Source organism: Bos indicus x Bos taurus, chromosome 13 (assembly GCF_003369695.1).
Source record: "Bos indicus x Bos taurus breed Angus x Brahman F1 hybrid chromosome 13, Bos_hybrid_MaternalHap_v2.0, whole genome shotgun sequence".
Lineage (NCBI taxonomy): Eukaryota > Metazoa > Chordata > Mammalia > Artiodactyla > Bovidae > Bos > Bos indicus x Bos taurus.
The window spans coordinates 29,862,275-29,878,264 of record NC_040088.1 but is presented as its reverse complement, the minus strand read 5'-3'; the positions used below and the strand labels follow the sequence as shown (position 1 = coordinate 29,878,264).

Genomic DNA, 15,990 nt, shown 5'->3' with positions numbered 1-15,990 from the left:
ATCTCCTCTAGTGGTTTTTGTTTTCACTTCTAGCTAATTCTTTTTGATGTTAACATCACATCTTATATGTAAACCCAATATGTAAGCCAAATCATAGGAGAATCTGTCTCCCTGAGCTCGAAGCCCTTCTCTCTTCTCAGTCTCTGCCCCTCTTTTCTCCCCTTCCCCGACCCACCTCCCCCTCGTGTTCCACCCCACCCCCATAGACCTCTGTATTTGTCACGATGATATTGTTTACAAATGACAGTAGCTCCTAACAGAAAGTCCAGGCATAGGACTAGCTTCAGGCATAGCTGGAGGCAGGTGCGCAAATGAGAACAGCTGGCATCCTGTCTCTTTCGTCTGCCTCCTGCTTTCTCTGATGGTGGCTTCATCCTCAGATACCACTCCTACAGCCCCGCGCAACTTGGTACCCAATGGTCCACGGGAAGGGGGACCGCTCTTTCTCAGTAGTTCAAGTTCTGAGAGTCTCCCTGGGCTGCTTTGGGTCACATGTGGCTGCTGTTCCCCAGATGTGGAGGACTCATGGACCAGGCACCTCCCTGTGGCTGATGTTGAGAGGGGTCTGAGTCACCTGATTTGCAGTCCTGAGGCAGCAGTCACCTGGGACCGCCGTGGACAGGGGCAAAGCTGAAAACCTCCCATCGAGTCCAGTTCTGCTAGCTGCAGGGATACATGACTGAAGCCCAGAGACGGTGACAGACTTGCTCACGGCCACACCAGACTAGAGACACACTGGGTCCCAAGCACTGAATTTCAGCTCCGTTTCCTCCGCTGACGCCCCCAGTGTTTTCAGAGAGGGACAAACCATTTTATTTCCTGATAAACAGAGATCTTCAAAGCACCTCTTGTGGCATCCACCCTAAGAGACCATCAGTGACATTGCTATTCTGTTCCCTCTGAGGATGCATGAGAGTGCCAACCTTTTAAAACCCAGCGCATGTCCCACATGAATGGAATACGCATAGGGAAGGATTCTGTCCCTCCTGCACTTAGAAACCAAGAAAGAATCTTCCTTTCTTCTTTGTTTCTCAGTATCTATTTTTCAGGTCAGACCTGTGCTCTATATAACATTCAGGGAAATGAGCCAATTATCCAGGTGTTTCATGGGAAATGCATTTCTTTGGCTTGAGCAACTCACATCATTAGTTGCTTTCCACTTCCACTCAACTGCTGGCTCTGGGGGTAAAGAGGCTTTCTGTGTCACCTGATGAAAAGATGGCAAAAAGGAGAATTTGTAAGGATTTTTCTGTATATTCATTATTAATACTTCCATTAGAAAGTACACAAAGTTCTCTATTGGGTCTGAGAGCTGCTGGCGTCCCTTCAAACCTGAAGAGTATCACCACAGGCCACATGCTTCATCACACAACGGGTACCCGGGCGACCCATGGACCTAGGAGCCTGACTGTGGGCTGAGTCCCAGCTCTGCTCCTCGAATTCTGAGTAGCTCGAGTCTGAATGATTAACCTACTTTTTAATAAGTTTCTTTTTCTACAGGACAAGATTTTAATGGTTCTTATTACCTCATAGGGTTTTCCTGAGAATTCAATGAGTTAATATACCTAAGTGCTTAGTCCAATGTCTGGCACATAATAATGTCAGGTAAGGCATTTTATTATTATTGTCACTTATTTGATTCTCACTTAAGTGTTCTTATGTGAGAAAGGTTGAGTTCTTCATTTGAAGGGTTTGCTTGTTTTCTGCGTTTTGTCAACTGTTTCTTCCCAGTTTCTGGATTTATGTTGGTTCTGGGATGTTGTTGCTGTTGTTTAGTTGTTAAGTCATGTCTGACTCTTTGCGACCCCAAGCCCTATAGAAAGTCAACACAATTAAGCTGAAAAGTTCAACTTAAATAAGGACCACAGGTGATGATTTCTAGGGGTGCCATAAGTCAACACCTGCTGTGATTCTGCCTTGGCGAAAGAGGGTGCAAGTGAGCCCAACAAATGAATGAAAATCACAATGTACTTTTATTTCCAAAAATTAAGCATTTTTTGAACCTGACTGTCCCCTTGTTTAAAATGCACAGTGGATTTCCTCATGAAGGTCTGGGAAAGTGGTCATGGAGGAGACAGTGGCAGCATGATGTCCAGGATCATTCACTCCAGAAAAGGTTGCACTCCCAGGGCTACCCACAGACTTTGGAAGAGCAGAGCAAGTAAAATGATGAATTGTTTTCTTGGTTTTTATGACAGCTTGATGGAAGCTCTGTTATGAACATATGGACTCCTGGTTGTAGAAATAGTCCTTAAAGCCTCCCTCCACAGCAGCAATGCCCCTCTGGGGCCATTGGGCCACAGTTCAATGATGCTGTTTTCAGGAGAGGTGCTAGGGTGTCCAGGTTGGACTTGGGGATGTGGGTAGGCACCTCAAGTTTGAATCTCCACTTCTCCACTTGTAGCTGAGTTTCTGTAGACTCCTGAGTTTCAGATGCCTCATCTGTAAAATAAGGATGAGCCTCGTGTTTGCCTCAAGAGGTCATGCAGAGATCAAAGAAGTGAGTGCCTGCAAGGAACTTAGCCCAATTCCTGGCATGGGGTCAGCCCTGCATGTGTATTTTTGGCTCTGCACTATACTTATGTATAAGTGCTCTGTGTCCCTGCTATTTAAAAGGATGTCCCCAGACGAGCAGCCATATCCTATGGGAGCTTGTCAGAGTCAGAAATTCAGAATCTAGAATAGCATTGACGTATATACACTACCACATGTACAATAGCTAGTGGGAAGCTGCTGTCTAGCACAAGGATGGTGCTCTGTGATGACCTGGAGGGCTGGGATGGGAGGGGATGGGGGGAGGCTCAAGAGGGAGGATATAAATATGCTTATAGCGGATTCACGTTGTTGTACAGCAGAAACTAACACAACATCATATAGCAGTTATACTCCATTTAAAAATAAAGGATAAAAAAAGAAATTCAGAATCTTAGGCTCTACTCCCAACCCGTTGAATGAGCTTCAGCACTTGAACAAGATCCAGGGTGATTCCAGCAGGCATTCCTGTTCAGAAGCAATGCTCTCAGCTAAAATGTATATAGAAAGGGCAGCTGGGTCCGTTTTGATTATGGAAACCTGTTGGCCGCATCATGTTGGTGCAAAAAGACATCAGCTCCAGGGCACAAAATATACAGTGACCCTGACTTAGCTGGGCATTTTGGGGCAGTCACATAACCCCTCTAGGATGAAGTTTCTTCATCTGTGAGGTGATTCACCTATGTTGGAGACTTTAATGTGAAAACTAACATAAAAGAGTGCAAAGTATGTTATTTTATCTTGTTTACATAGAAAAAAGGCATCATAATCCGTATGGCTGTCAATACCATTTTCAAAGAATTCAGTTCCCACTTTCCACATTAATTTGCTGAGTGGCAAAGACCTATTCTTTGGTGTCTCGATTATAATAGTGCAGAGTGGCCCAGGAATTTCAGCCTCGTATGTTTGGAAACGAAATGGGAGAGTTTTGTAGTTTGGCTAAAAAGCATTACCCTAGAAAAGATCAGCAGTGTGGTCAATGGGATGTTTGCACCATTGACAAAATAGTCATGGAATTGCAACGTCACGAACAATGGCCACAAGCAGAAGCAGGAGGATGCTTCCAGGTGGTACAGTTCAATGTGACACACGTTTATCAGCCACGAAAGCCTTTCATTATTTCCAAACATCACAACCAAAGCGAGACACAAATCATATTGTTCACATTAGCACAGATAAAATACAAAAACCCCAAAACATTACAGCACAAGAAAAATACACAGTTGTATACCAAAGACACAGCATAATGTAAGAATTCATGGGAGAGGGGAATTTGGGGACATCCAGAAAGTACAGTCCAAAGTCCCCTGGGGTGGAAGGGGGTCTGATGGATGCATGCAGCACACAGCTTTGGACAGCGTTCATCAGCAAAGCTTGCCCTGAGTTCACAGGAGTGAATCACTTTACTTGATACAGTATAGACCTTGATAACAGGGTCACCCAACTTCCACACCATGTCAAACAAAAGGAACTGCGAATTAGAAACCATCCTCCTTCATCAGATCAGATCAGTCACTCAGTCGTGTCCAACTCTTTGTGACCGCATGAATCACAGCACGCCAGGCCTCCCTGTCCATCACCAACTCCCAGAGTTCACTCAGACTCATGTCCATCGAGTCAGTGATGCCATCCAGCCATCTCATCCTCTGTCGTCCCCTTCTCCTCTTGCCCCCAATCCCTCCCAGCATCAGAGTCTTTTTCAATGAGTCAACTCTTCGCATGAGGTGGCCAAAGTACTGGAGTTTCAGCTTTAGCATCATTCCTTCCAAAGAAATCCCAGGGCTGATCTCCTTCAGAATGGACTGGTTGGATCTCCTTGCAGTCCAAGGGACTCTCAAGAGTCTTCTCCAACACCACAGTTCAAAAGCATCAATTCTTCGGCGCTCAGCCTTCTTCACAGTCCAACTCTCACATCCATACATGACCACTGGAAAAACCATGGCCTTGACTAGACGGACCTTTGTTGGCAAAGTAATGTCTCTGCTTTTGAATATGCTATCTAGGTTGGTCATAACTTTCCTTCCAAGGAGTAAGCGTCTTTTAATTTCATGACTGCAGTCACCATCTGAAGTGATTTTGGAGCCCAGAAAAATAAAGTCTGACACTGTTTCCACAGTTTCCCCATCTATTTCCCATGAAGTGATGGGACCGGATGCCATGATTTTCATTTTCTGAACGTTGAGCTTTAAGCCAACTTTTTCACTCTCCACTTTCACCTTAATCAAGAGGCTTTTTAGTTCCTCTTCACTTTCTGCCATAAGGGTGGTGTCATCTGCATATCTGAGGTTATTGCTATTTCTCCTGGCAAATAGAAAACCTGTGCTAGAGACTCAGTTCTTATGAACAAAACAGCTTCCAAGAAAACTACAGGCAGCTCAGAGTCTAACTTCCTGAAACTACAGTCCAGCAGTTTCTTGAAACACATGTCCTCCCACCCATGATTCCCTCTCTTGTTTTAAAGACAGAAAAGGAATCATAGGAAAAATCGCCTTTTTGAAATAGGGAAATGTATGCCTTAAAATAGCAAGATATCAAAATACTTTGTACATGGGTATGTTCTGATTCTCCAAAGCACTTTACTTCTCTTTCATTAGAGTCTTGCAAGCTGCCCTGTGTTGAATGATTATAAACCCAACAACAACAAAAACAATAACACAAAAATAGAAGTGGGTTCCATTCCCATGCTATTTGGACGGGAGGAGGGCGGATGGAGTCAAGAAGAGGGGCAAACAGCATAGTATTACTTCTTCCACAAAGAGGTTGCTGGTTTTAGGAAGTTGTTTTACTGTAAATAGATTAATAGACAAGAAACTCAGTCTCTTAAGAGATGAGGGCAAAGCCATTTGAGCAGCCAGCAGCTAGGTGTTAGTATCTGTAACAGGTTTGCTTGAGGGAGATTCCAGCCACTCTTACTGTTACTGCAAATCCTTCAGTCCGTCTGACCTGAAACATAAAGGAGTGAGTGGGAACCATCACAGACTCTGGATGCATGAAAATGAATTCAGACAGCACCCGAGTGATCCCCATAGGTCCTCCCCCCTACCAGTGACTATTCAAGAAATCAGAGTTTGTGATTTACTCATGGTTAAGCCGGTAAAGAATCTGCCTGCAATGCAGGAGACACAGGAGACACAGGTTCAATCCCTGGGTCAGGAAGATCCCCTGGAGGAGGAAATGGCAACCACTCCAGTATTCTTGCCTGAAAAAGCCCATGGACAGAGAAGCCGGGTGGACTATAGTCCACAGGGTCACGAAAGAGTCGGACATGACTGAAGTGACTTAACACAATCGCTCAGCACGTGGGCATCCTTTCAGAGAGCCTGTTATATCCATGTTTCCCTTTCAAAATGCTCTCTGCAAGCTTAAAAACAAAAGACACAGAGGATCATGGCTAATAACACATTTTTTATGTCTTTTAAGTAGTTTTCTCCCTTCCTGCTAAACACCTGGGCTGGCTGGAGGGTCAAAGGTGACCAGACTGAGTACTCTTCCCATGGCCCCATGTCTTATCCCACATTCATGCCATTGCAGCTGCAGAGCATCTCCTTGAAGGTGTTGTGCAGCTCCAGGCTCCAGAAAGCATAGATCACCAGGTTGATGATGGCAGCGCACATGATGAGGACCAGGTGGGAGTTGGAGTGGGCGGTGTAGCAGACTCAGTGGGGTTGGTGGGGCAGGTTATGATGAGGACGAGGTGGAGGAAGAAGGGGGCCCAGCAGAAGATGGAGACCCCCAGCAGGCTGCTGATGGCAACTGCCCCCTTCATACACAAGTGCTGCTGGCCAGTGGGCCACCCCATCGGCGGGCAGCTGTGCAGTGATGTGCTCAATGTGAAGCAGGATGAAAAGGAGCACGTGCACATAGAGGGTGCCCATGAGCAGCAGCATGGCAAGGAACAGGGTGAGCAGGCACACGATGACCATCTTGCTCTCGGAGTAGATAATGAACACCACACTGCAGACCCTGCAGCCCAGTCAGATGGCCGCAATCAGGGCCAGCACCTTCCACATGGTCATGATGCTGTGGTAGCGAAGTATGTAGAAGATGGTGGTGTACCTGTTGACTGCAATGGCCAGGAGGTTGCAGATGGGGGCCACCAGGGAGATGCAGATCATGGAGTCAAAGACATTGTCCATGTGCTGGATGAACTGGTCCTTGAAGGTCTGGTAGTCGCTGTTGACCACGGGGATCGTGAGAGTCTCCAGGGCATTGGACATGCCCTGATGGACATGCATATCAGCCATGGCCAGGCTGCAGAGGAAGATGTACATGAGGGAGTGCAGGTTGCCATTCCTGACCACAGCCAGGATGACCAGGATGTTTTCCAGAAGGCTGATAATGCCCAGGGCCAAGAAGACCTCAGGCTTGAGGAAGACCTGTTCGTAGAAGCTGCTGCTGCTCCGATTGCTGAAGTTAGGGGCTGCGAGATGCTCTGAGCTGGTAGGTGTGATGGTTGAGCAGAGTGCAGATAGCACGAAGCATCCATTGCTCACAGAAGGCTGGCTGATCGGGGCGGGAACTCCAGCAGGGTCCTGAGGCTGCAGTTGCTGCTGATTTCAGGAAAGAAAAAAATTCCTTCCACATTCTTCTTTTAGATGCTTTTCCAGTGCACTCTTGGATTTTGTTCTTCCCCAGAATAAAAGGATGGAGAAAGGGAGAGAGAAAGAGAACAATAGGGAGAGAGAGGAAAAAGTCAGCTTGGAAACGTAGAGTACTTTCCTCTGCTTCTCCAGGATGAGCAGTTTTAATAGAAACTCTTCTCTCTCTCTCTCCCTTCTTACCTTCCTTCCGTCTCTCTCTCTTTTCCCCTCTCACATCCCCATCTGGGAACAGAAACCCAGCCAATGGCTGGTACAGTTACGGCAGTTTTCATTGTAAGTCATGGGATGTGGTACCTGTTGTTAGGAGTGAGGGTTGAACATTCAGTTTATACACATTGGCTGGAAGCAAACACCTCCTACTTAATCTTCGGTGCAGCAAAATGACCAGTGAGCACTGGGCGCCTCTCTGACTGACAGCAGTGCTGACTCCCAGGGCTTGAACCTGGAGATTCAAAAGCAGCCTGGTGCCCTCTACAGGCCAGACTGTTCATCTCTCCTTTGGCTGGGCTGAGCAGTTTCTGTCTTGAAAACAGCCACAGCCATCTTTTCATCCATTTATTTGCTCATTCTTTTTTTTTTTAGATGGCAAACATTTACTAAATGCCTACCATGTGTCGAGTTTCTGCCCCGTGCAGGAACATCCTTGTTTCTTCCAAACTCAGAGTCTGGGGTGGAAGACGAGAAATCCAGCAGTTTTATTATAGGGGGATACATACTTGAATCGGGGAATGCCAGGGGCTGGGGGAGTTCAGAGGGGACCCCCTCACCTGAGAGGTCAAGGGAAGTTCCTGGAGGAAGAAGCCTCTCAGCTATGACTTCAAAGAACAGAGAAGATGCCCAGTGGTGAGGCGGGGGCTGGGGTCGAAGGAGGTAGAAGAGGATTCCCAGCAGAGGGAATAACATGCTTACAGCCTGCAGGCTAAAAGCAGTGTTTCTGCACCCTGGACGAAGAAGTCGTCTGTAGGATGTAGTCACGGGGATCGCATCTGACCTCCTGAATCAGAATCACCAGGGGCAGGAGGTGGGTAGGTGTGTCTTCACTTCTTAGCGGGTGAGGGAGGACATAGCCAAGAAGGTTGAGATCTATGGAAAAGAAAGCTTGGTGCTTCTGAAGGACTTTAGTTTTCTCTGGCCAGAGTGTGGAGCCAGGAGACATAATTTGAGAAGTGAGCCTGCAGTTTTTTCTTTTCCTAAGTAGAGAAAGGCCAGGATCCTGAAAGGCAGTCTCAGCCGAGTGTGGGAGTTTTGGACTGTATCCAGAAGCCAACAGGGGGCTGTGGAAGAGAGGAGGTGGGGTTTGCAATTTAGAAAGATTCCTCATTGCCTGATGGGGACTGCCTCAGGAGAGGATGAGTCAGGAGCCTGGGGGGCCAGGGCTGCAGAGATTCACAGTGAGATGATGGTGGCCTGAAGCAAGGAGGTAGCCACGGGGCCATGGAAGGAGTGGACAGAGATGCTTGGGGTGGTAGGTTCTGGAGATGTGAGCGTGATGGATTGGGACAGCGCAGGGAACACCTCTGCTTCCTTCTTAAGTAAGAGGAAGACCAGAGATGGAAAATGTATTGGTTGGCCAAAAAGTTCATTCAGGTTTTCTGTACATCTAATGGAAAAACCTGAACGAACTTTGTGGCCAACCCAATAGAAGGCAGAATTTAGCAGCTGACTTTGATACTTAGTTCATGTCAGATGTGATGCTGGACAGGAGGATGATGTAAACTCTGGACACAATGAGTCTGCTTCCCTGGCCCTCCTGGCCCTGTACCTGCATATCAATTACAGGTAGACTGATGTTCTGATTATCCAACTGTCAGCTAACTGTGTATGTGAGTGTGACTGTGTGTGTATTAGATAGAAGAAATGTGCATATGAAATAGAAAATAACTTAGAATACTTATGAAACTGCGGGGGTGGAGAGGTCTTAAGATAGACAACCAGATGGGGGAAGGGATAGTTAGGGAATTGGGGATGGACAGGTACCCACTGCTATATTTTAAATGGATAACCAACAAGGACCTACCATAAAGCACAAGGAACTCTGCTCAGTCACATGTGGCAAACTGGATGGGAGAGGAGTTTGGAGGAGAATGGCTACATGTACATAGATGACTGCATCCCTTTGCTGTCCACCTGAAAATATCACAACATTGTTAATCGGCTATATCCCAACACAAAATAAAAAGTGGTTTTTTTAAAGAAAAAAAGAGGCAACCAGTAATTAAGTGTGAAAATGTCACCAAAGTCAGAAGACAAACAGGAAGAAAAGACTTTCCATAGGCAAAGATTACTGTCTCTTCAATACAAAGGATACTCTCACATTAATAAGAAAGAGATGATTTACCTCTTAGAACACGGGGCAAAAAACAGGGATAAGAATTCACTGAAGAGGAAGTGCAGGTGGCTAATAAACTTATGAAAAGATATTCAGTCTTCTGGGGAATCCAAGAAATGCAAATCAAACTTCAGATTGACAAGGGTGGAAAAGATATCAAATTCAGCAGAGGGTGTTGGGAGAAGAACACTCTCGTGCATTTCCAGTGTTTGTGGATAGTCTCATCATTTTCAGTTTCTACTAAAATAAAAAGAAATGCAGCTGAGTGTGGATCTCAGTCTGTGAACTGAGGGGCATGAGAAATACTTCTACTGATTTTCAGCAAAGTGACTTCATTTCTGATGCTAAACCTCTCATGTTCCAGGTTGCAGAAAACATAGTCCTAATCCTTGTGGAGGTTTCTCTTCCTCACCCCCTGGGTCACATCCAGAGGTGTATTTATACTGTCCTGTCTGTGGTTTCGGGGGCCCGCATCTTACCTGTGGGAGAAGGCAATGGCACCCCACTCCAGTGTTCTTGCCTGGAGAATCCCATGGACAGAGGAGCCTGGTGGGCTGCAGTCCATGGGGTCGCTAAGTGTCTGACACAACTGAGCGACTTCACTTTCACTTTTCACTTTCATGCATTGGAGAAGGAATTGGCAACCCACTCCAGTGTTCTTGCCTGGAGAAGCCCAGGGATGGGGGAGCCTGGTGGGCTGCCGTGTATGGGGTTGCAGAGAGTCGGACACGGCTGAAGCGACTTAGCAGCAGCAGCAGCAGCAGCAGCATCTTACCTGTGAAGATCAGACTACTAGATTTTTGCCCTGCTCTGTGTTTGGCCTGGGCTGAGCACCGACCATCTTTCTCTGCTTCTGTTCTCTGTTTATGAGCATCGTTGAGAGTGAGCAGGAGGGACCCGCACCCTCACACCTAAAGAGTGTTGATTTGGTCTCCTCTAAGCTCCACTCTCCGCTTTCCTGGGGGAGTAGCACAGACACAGCTACTTTTAAACTTAAACTGTAGTTTGTTTTCTACTTCTGTGACTCTACTTCTATTTTGTAAATAAGTTCATTTGCACCCATTTTTTTAGATTCCACGTATAAGCAATATCATATATTTGTCCAAATATTTGAATCCCATGACTTGAAGAAACTTTTATTACATAACTGCTTTTAAGATTTACTTATTTATTTTGTTTTTATTTTGTTTTTGTCCATACCACACAGCATATGGGACCTTAGTTCCCTCATCAGGGATTGAACCCACAGCCCCTGCAGTGGAAGTGCAGTATCTCAACCATTGGAATGTCAGGGAATTCCCTAAGATTCATTTTTACTTATACTCAAGGTTCCTAATATTTTTATGCCTGTAAATTTTGCTTTACCTTTTTAAAATTGAGCTATAGGTACCAGAAAATTCATGATTTTGAAATATACAATTCAGTGGGTTTTTGTTTGTTTGTTTTTTGGCATCTTCACGAAGTTGCCCAGCCAACACCACTATCTAATTCCAGGACATTTTTATCACTTCATCCCTATTAGCAGTCACTCCTCGTTTGCTACTTCCCTCAGTCTCTAACAACTGCTAATCTACTTTCTATCTCTATGTGACAGTAAAAAATATGCTCATCGAGGCTGTGTTTAACTTTTGGATCACAAAACCCTCCATTTTCTGACTTTCTCATGTTTCAAATTCTAAAACAAACAAACAAAACCAATAGCTGTAGGTGAAAATGTAAACTGAACCAGCCAACTCTATGGAAAACAAAGTGGAGGATCCCTAAAAAACTAAAAACAGAGTTACTGTATGATCCAGCAATCTCACTCCCGCCTGGGCATATATCTGGAAAAGATGAAAACTCTAATTTGAAAATATACACTTACCCTAGTGTTCATAGCAACACTATTTAGTAAAAACATGGAAACAATCCAATGCCCAAAAACGGATGACTGGCTTAAGAAGATGTTTATATACAATGGAATATTACTCAGCCATCAAAAGGAACAAAATATTATCATTTGCAGAATGTGACTAGACCTAGAAATCATCATACTAAGTGAAGTCAGTCAGCAAGAGAGAGACAAATATTATAAGATATTCCATAAATGTAGAATCTAAAAAATAATACAAATGACTCTACAAAACAGAAACAGACTCACAAACATAAAAAACAAACTTACGGTTACCAAAGCATAAAGGGAGCAGGGAGGGATAAATTAGGAGTATGGGATTAACAGATACAGATACTGGATACAGATACAGACACTGGATACAGATACAGATACTGATACTGGATACAGATATAGATACAGATACAGTATACAGATACAGATTAACAGATACAGATACAGATTAACATATACTATTATACCTAAAATGGATAAGCAAAAAGGATTTACTATGTAGCACATCAAACGATCTTCAATATCTTATAATGACCTATACTGGAAAATAATCTGAAAATATATATAATTGAATCTCTTTGCTGTACACCTGAAACTAATACAATATTACAAACTAACTATACTTCAAAAAACAAACAAAAAGCCACAACAAAAACCCAACTATAAATTCTTCTGTATTAAAATTCAGTATAAAAGTGGTAAAGTAAGAACAATCAAAACAACGAAACACAAACCTCTTCCTCTTACTCTCTTGAATTTCAAGATCTTATGAATAGAGAGTGAGTTATTCTGTTTTCTGAACACTTCAGTGCAAGGAACAGATCAAGATACTTTTTTTGTGTGTGGTTTTTAAAAAGACCTTGAAGAAGGAAATGGCAACCCACTCTGGTACTCTTGTCTGGAAAATCCCATGGACGGAGAAGCCTGATAGGCTACAGTTGATGGGGTCACAAAGAGTTGGACACGACTGAGTGACTTCACTTTCACTCACTTTTTTAAAAAGAACATTCGTTCTTTGCTCTCTGCTGAAACCTCTTTTGGAAACTTAGGGTAAAGTTTTGCTTCTCCAAGTCCGTTTTCCTATGGTTAGTTTGACAATTGTAGCAACTGAGTCAAATTAAGCATAAAAAGCAGTTTTCTGAGGTAGAAAAACAAAAGATCCATGTTGTTCCCAGTTCTTCTGGTTAAAGGACCAGATGTGATGAATTAAAGCCCTCCATGGTATACAGACAAAATCTCTCTATATTTTTGGTTGAAAAAAATCAGTCTTAGCACTTTGTAGTTATACTATTTTTTCAATCATAGAATTAAGTGCCCTTAACGTTCCTCACCTCCTCTTGTTACCTTTGCCTGTTTAGCACCTGAGTCCTATGTTCTGAGTGTTGTGTTTCTCGGTGAGGAGGGACATTGCTCTGATGACATTACAGGGCTGGGGACTATGCCACTGAGTTGTCTCACACCAGGACAGATGCTCTCAGACTAGAGCTTCTCAACCTTTGCTGTGCATCTGAATCACCCAGGCAATGCTGATGCTGTTCCACGGACTGTACTGTGAGTAGGAAGGAAAGTGATCTAATCATTTGCAGACATAGATGGAGAAGCTGTGCTAGGAGAGCCAGCTATGTGTGGAGTTCACTCTATTGGTATGGAAAAGGAGCACCCCATTCTCAAAGGCCCAGTGGATAGGATGCCCCAGTTGCTGGACTTGGTGTGTGACCAGTGTCGGTCACATAGGGGGTTGCCCAGAAGCATAACTCAGGCATCGTTCCTGTTGTGTGGCCTCTTAGCTCAATGTTCTGACCTCCCCAGAAAGGTTGTGAGCCACTCAATATCATTTAGTAAATTTCTCTTCTGTTTAAATTAGCCAGAGTGGGTTTCGTTACTTAGAACCAAGAATCTGACCCACTCTTGCAATCCAATTGGGGTCAATAGGTATTGACTACCTGGAGGGCTGGGTAGTGAAGAATCCACGGCTTCATCCCACTTGGAAAAAGAGTTCTGGGATATACTGGTGATGAAGACCCTGATGCTGGGAAAGACTGAAGGCAAAAGGAGAAGAGGGTGGCAGAGGATGAGATGGTTACATAGCATCACTGACTCAGAGGACATGAATTTGAGCAAATTCCAGGAGATGGTGAAGACAGAGAAGCCTGGCATGGTGCAGTCCATGGGGTTGCAAGGAGTCAGACATGACTCGGCAACTGAACAACCAGAGCTGATACAGGACTGGAAGCCCGCACACTGTGCTCTGACATCCCTGTATCACAGTCTGTATGAGCTTCCTTTTCCTGCTCTAACAAGCCATCCCAAACTTAGCAGCTTAAAATATCAGAAATGTATTCTCTCCTAGTTCTGGATCAAAAATCCAAAAGAGGTTGGCAGGGCTGCATTCCTTCTGGAGGTGACAGGAGAGAAGCTGTTTTCTTGCATGCCCCAGCTTCTAGAGGCCACCTGCATGTCCCGGCTCATAGCCCTTTCCCCCTGTTTCAAAGCCCACCTTGTCATGTCTTTAAATCTCCCTCTGACTCTGACCTCTGTCATTACATCTCCTTTTGTAACTCCTGACACTACTGCTTCCCTCACTACAGGAACCCCTGTGATTACACTGGGTCCACTAGGGTAATCTAGGATCACTTCCCATCTCTAGACCCATAAGCTTTTTTCCTTTTAAGTTTTTTATTTATTTAATATCTTATTTTATTAAAACATTTTTATTGGAGTATAGTTGATTTAAAATGTTGTTAGTTTCTGGCTGTATAGTAAAGTGAATCAGTTATACAAATACATATAGCTACTCTTTTTTTTAGATTATTTTCCCAGATAGGTCATTACAGAGTATTGAGTAGAGTTCCCTGTGCTATACAGTAGATCCTTATTAGTTATTTATTTAAATATAGTAGTATATCGGAGAAAGCAATGGCACCCCACTCCAGTACTCTTGCCTGGAAAATCCCATGGGCGGAGGAGCCTGGTAGGCTGCAGTCCATGCTAAAGGTCGGACATGACTGAGCGACTTCACTTTAACTTTTCACTTGCATGCATTGGAGAAGGAAATGGCAATCCACTCCAGTATTCTTGCCTGGAGAATCCCAGGGACGGGGGAGCCTGCTGGGCTGCCATCTATGGGGTCGCACAGAGTCGGACACGACTGAAGCGACTTAGCAGCAGCAGCAGCAGAAGTGTGTATATGTCAATCCCAACTTTTCAATTTATCCCTCCCTGCCTTTCCCTCTTGGTACCCATCTGTTGTCGTTCAGTTGCTAAGTCGTGTCCCAGTCTCTAACCTCATCCCTGCATTTCTCTCAGCCAGAAGTCCAGACGTAGGGACAGATCACCTGCTGTGGTAGCTCCATGCTGCTTCCCATGGGGACAGGTGCCAGGCCCTTGTGCCCGGAGCCTCTGAAAGATAACCCTCTTGTGATGGGGGGGAAGTGAACTTCCTCCCCTGCCCTTGGTCAGAATCCTCCAGAGACTGTACATCCACCCTCTGGGGTTAAACTGAGAGTCAGAGCTGTGGGTGGAGTAGGGGAGCACCTGAGGAGGGGGAGAAGGCTCTGGAGGTGTCAGATCATCAGTCCTTCAGCTGCCACACGGACACTCCCAGACTAGGCAGTGCTTGTCTTCCACTTTAAGGAAACCCTCACTGAGGATGGTGTCCAGCTCTGAGTGAATTCCACTCGAGGGTGTGGTCTGACTGCTTTCATCAGCTTCTACCCCGTTCTGCAGGGTTGCGGGGGGAGATGAGGGGAACATCCTGTTCTCTCTTCTTCTCTAGAATCAGGGTTTCCTATAGAACCCGGTGGCAGGCTGGGTTCTCCAGGTTGGAGGTGGGCGGGCAAGAACTTTTCTGGAGGAGTGCTTGACTGTGTGGGGAGGAGGAAGCAGGATGGGGTGGAGGGGAGAGTTGAACTTGCCATTGCAATGCGGTCCTCAGCCAGTCCTGCAGCAGCCCGGAGCTGGAAGGGCTGGCAGAGCCGGACTGACCTGGGAGTTTGCACCCCAGCATCCAACGATCGTCTGTGTGGGATTCCCCTGCCCACACAGCCTCATGCAGACGTCCCACTTCAGCTAATGACCAGTGAGTCTCAGAGAAGGACTTGGCTGCTTGCTTCTGGCCCCCAGCTCTCCCCACAGCTGAGGAAGGCTCTTTCGACCCTGGAGAGGGAGGGGGACTGTGGGTCACGCCTGCCCATTCATCACAACCCCGTCTGTATCTATACAATGCAAGTGCCTAAGAGCACACCATAATCTGCCTCCTTCTGTCAGGTCCGCCTAAGGAAGATTCAAGTTCTAAAACCAGACAAGAAGACAAACCCCAGAGAGATACTCCCACCAGAAGAGGACAGAAACCAACAGAAGGAAGGGAAGATTCATGGCTTTCAGCTCATGGGCATCTGGCTTATACTTACTGACAGCTGTGCAGGCTAGAATCTCCATCACTATTAGATGGCTTCTCTTTCTCTCTGTAGAACATTCCAGAACACATGGAGTTGTGTTTGCATGTGTCAAATGTGCTTGCTCTGTGACTCCAACACAGTAGCAATAACTTTTTAAAAAATTTATTTGGCCACTCTGCATGGCATGTGGGATCTTAGTTCCCTGATTGGGGATCAAACCCATTCCCCCTGTATTGGGAACATGAT

General features: G+C 45.3%; 1 pseudogene; it reads right to left on the bottom strand.

The window, feature by feature from the left end:
* Window positions 1-5,763: 5,763 nt before the first annotated feature.
* On the bottom strand, window positions 5,764-8,372 carry LOC113902807 (annotated as a pseudogene).
* Window positions 8,373-15,990: the final 7,618 nt, after the last annotated feature.